The sequence below is a fragment of the Triturus cristatus genome, chromosome 9, assembly GCF_964204655.1.
Source record: "Triturus cristatus chromosome 9, aTriCri1.1, whole genome shotgun sequence".
NCBI lineage: Eukaryota > Metazoa > Chordata > Amphibia > Caudata > Salamandridae > Triturus > Triturus cristatus.
In genome coordinates, this window is record NC_140592.1 from 1274962423 (window position 1) to 1274966601 (window position 4179).

At 39.9% G+C, this 4179-nt stretch overlaps 1 pseudogene; it reads left to right on the forward strand.

Annotated features, from left to right (window-relative positions):
- Nucleotides 1-1331: 1331 nt before the first annotated feature.
- On the forward strand, nucleotides 1332-2393 carry LOC146799758 (N-alpha-acetyltransferase 50 pseudogene; annotated as a pseudogene).
- The last annotated feature ends 1786 nt before the right edge of the window (nucleotides 2394-4179 follow it).

The following is a 4179-nucleotide window of genomic DNA, read 5'->3' on the forward strand; positions in this document are numbered from 1 at the left end:
AGACGATTGATTATTTAGCAAATTTAAAAAAAATCGCAGAACTTTGTAGATTTGGTGCATTACAAGAATAATTTTTCAGGGATCAGATCATTATGCTTACTAATAAGAGGGTGCAGGAAAGGTTATGGACCATGGTAGATGGCACTTTAAACAAAGTACTAGCAGTTGTGAGGAATGCTGAGATATCCTTGAGATGCGCAAAAGCGGCATTAGTGGAGGGAAAAGAACGAGAAGTGTGTGCAGTGAATGAAAAGAAATATAATAAAACTGTGAGCAAGAAGGATATAAGTAAAGAAACAAGATTTAAAGGAGCAAAAGAAATCGAGTTTCCTGTTAGATTTGGGGTCAAGAATGATGTGCAAGATGTTCTGAGCTGTTACAGATGTGGGAGTCAAGATCATTTAGCTAATAGTAGATTTTGTAGAGCAAGGGATCAGAAGTTTGCAAATTATGGTCTTGTTGGACATTTTGCACGTGCATGCAAATGGAAGCATATTAGGACGAGAGTAAAATGTGTTGCAGAGAAACACAAAGAAAATGACACTGAAGAGGCGTGTTTGGAAGAGGATGATGTGGTAATTATGGTTAAAGATGTAGTCTTGTATGTTAAGAATCAAGGAAGAAGTAAATCGTCATGTGAAATAATTGTTGCGGGTGTTAAGGTAGTTCTGGTGGCAGATTCAGGGTCACCTTACACGATAGTCAATTTAGAGATGTGGAAGGAAAAATGTGTAAATGCGAGTGGAGAAGAACTCAAATCTTGTGACGTTAAACCTGAAAGTTTCACGGGGGAAGCCATACCCATGGTGGGGTAAAGGGATGTTTAGTTTTTCGAAGGGCTGAAGGGAAGATGTATGTGGCGGAGTATGGGCCATGTGTTTTGGGTTGGAAGGGTCAGAGAAGTTTGAACATCATTCTCAATCCAAATAGTAAAGACCAAGTCTTGGTGTTGAAAGATGGAGAGGATTTAGGAAAACAGGTGTGCGAAGAATATAAGGAAGTATTCTCAGGAAAAATTGGTTTGCTCAAAGGGTTTAAGCATAAGATTATATTAAAGGAGGTTATAGTTACGGTAAATTTTAAAGTGAGGAATGTTCCATGTGTTGTAAGATGTGAGTTGGAGAAAGAGTGGAACAGGTTAAAGTTAGCTGGAGTGATTGAGCAAATAGTCATCAGAATGGATGTCTCCAATTGTAGTCGCAAGCAAATCCAATGGAATGATTAGGGTATGGAAGAGCGCCATCCACATGTGGAGGGAGAGTGCGGAGGAGGAGGAGGAGGACTCACCCCGGCGCATTGCCCCAAACTGCAGGCCGTAATCGGTCACCCCCGTGCCGCGGTGCTCCGCGGGAGCCTAGTGCCTTCTGGAAGTTTCCCTGAGGGCTTAGCACAATGAAGGGCCGCATCGAGCTGGGGGATGTCACGCCACACAACATCAAGCAGCTGAAGAGGTTAAACCAGGTCATCTTCCCAGTTAGTTACAATGACAAGTTCTACAAGGATGTGTTGGAGGTTGGGGAGCTGGCAAAACTCGCTTATTTCAATGACATTGCAGTAGGTGCTGTATGCTGTAGGGTGGATCACTCCCAGAATCAAAAGAGACTCTACATCATGACGCTGGGTTGCCTTGCACCCTACCGCAGGCTAGGTATAGGAACAAAAATGTTGAATCATGTCTTAAACATCTGTGAAAAGGATGGCACCTTTGACAACATTTATTTGCACGTCCAGATCAGCAACGAATCAGCAATCTACTTCTACAGAAAGTTTGGTTTTGAGATTATTGAGACAAAGAAAAACTATTACAAGAGGATAGAACCGGCAGATGCTCATGTGCTACTGAAAAACCTCAAAACACCTTCCCGTGGCCAGAATGCAGATGTGCAAAAGACCGACAATTAAATGCCTATATGTATATAATCAGTGAACACTCTTTTTTGCACTTGCTTATCGCCAAATAAGAGGCTCGTCAAAAGCAAAATTTTCCACTTCCCTTTCTTAAACATACAGTTGCTTACGATTCTATTCTGCCTTCACTGACCCCCTCACAAAATTGAAATATTTGACTGTGGACTGTAAACTCACTTATTTTCTGGTAATATTTTAAAATGTACTATGGGCCTTGTTGGCAAAGGGTGTGTGTTTGCTTTGGTTTTGGGATGAGGAAGTGTGTTCACAAAAATAGATTTTGTCTATAGATATTACTAATTGGGGAGAAGAGAGGTGTGGCATGTTGAGTATTTTTCTGCTTTCACATTGAAGGGCAGAGCTTAGACATATATCTATATGTATTTATAAAAGATGAAAGATTTAGCACTATCTAGTCTTCTCATTCACACATGGAGCCAAGAGTTTCTCCAAACAACAAGATGGACTTTGTTACGCACTCCACCGCTGTGAGCATTTTGGCAAGATTTCATTTTAACAGTTTCAAGTTAAATATTAAACAGTTTTAAACATTTTTTAAAAAAAAGATTAGGGTATGTGTGGACTTGAGAGGTGTAAATAGAGAAATTCAGGTGGACAAGTTTCCTTTACAAAAAATAAATTAAATTTTGAGCAAAACAAAAGGAATGAAATGGTTTTCAATGCTGGACTTATCTTCAGCCTATCATCAGGTTCCGTTACATGAGCAAAGCAGGAAGATAACATCGTTCTTAACGCCTTTTGGATATTACCAATATGTCAGAATGCCGTTTGGATTGGCTTCAGCGGCCTCAGTTAGATTAGTGAGTGAAGTTCTGAAAGGTATCACTGGGGTTTTGTACTTTCAAGACGATGTGTTGATAATGGGTGAGAGCAGACAAGTGCATGATCAGAGGCTGAAGGAAGTCATGGAAGTGTTAAAAGCAAGCGGTTTAACGGCAGAATATGAAAAATGTTGATTTGCACAGAACAAAGTAACGTACTTGGGCCATGTGATTGGGAAAGACGGCATTTCTCCAAAGAAAGAACTCACTGAAGCTGTTTGGGAAGCACCGGAGCTGAAAAATAAGAAGGAACTACGTTCATTTCTAGGTCTTGCGGGGATTTACTCCAAACTTGTGAAAAATTTTGCTGAAAAATCTTATGATTTGAGACAATTGCTTAAACGGAGGTGTAAATTTGTTTGGGAAGAAAAATGTGCAAAAGCTTTTTTGCAGTTGAAGAGTGAAATATGTAATGCAGCTCCTATCAAAGGATTTGATCCAGATTTGAGAAGTGTGCTTACGGTAGATGCAAGTGGAAAAAGATTTGGGGCGGTTCTGACCCAAATTGAGAATGGCACAAAAGAGATTGTGATTGGTTTTGCATGAAGGAGTTTAACACCTGCAGAAGAAGTGTATTCTGTGATTGAGAGGGAGATTCTTGGGTGTGTATTGGGCATGGAACATTTTAGAGCATTTCTGTGGGGAACGGAGTTTGATGTAAGAACTTATCACAAGCCCTTGGTAACTTTACTCACAACTGGGGTAATGGTAAAAGCTAGAGCAAGAATTTCAAGACTTTCAATGAGGTTACAAGACTACAATTACAAGATTAAGTATGTGCCTTTTATCTTATTTCCAAATCATACGCATAGCACCACAAACCATAATTTGGACCCTAAATACATTGAATGAATTAGGATCTATGACATATATCATAAATGACAACATAAATATAGGCAACTCATACACATGGCTAGGACACGACATATAACAAACAGACTTTGCTCAAATAGGGTTACACTTGATTTAGACCCTTTTTAAGAACCTCACAGATGAGCAAATACAAACAGTGTGAATTTATTCCAAATCACAATTTCTGCACTGAGACTAACCGTACGCTAAATTTACACAATTGATCAACCAGGCAGAAAACAAAACATTCCTTTAGTCACACATCTTTGAAAACAGAGAGGTCGACGCGTTTCGAACCCCACGTTTACTGGCTGGGGGTTCTCTTCAGGACCAAACACTATTTGTGGAGATCAGCCGATCTCGCTTAAGAATCAGTTTGATGCTCTCTTCTCAGTTTCAATGTCCAGATGAAAAAATCATATTAAATACTGAAGTTGTACTTTACAATAACTTATGAGTCATGTTGCTGTCATTTCTGTGCGGGCATGACTATACCCTGCATGTACTGTTAGACGTCTAGCTGACATGCAGATTGGGATGCCTTGGGGTGGTGTGTTGGTTCCGTGTGAAAAGATAG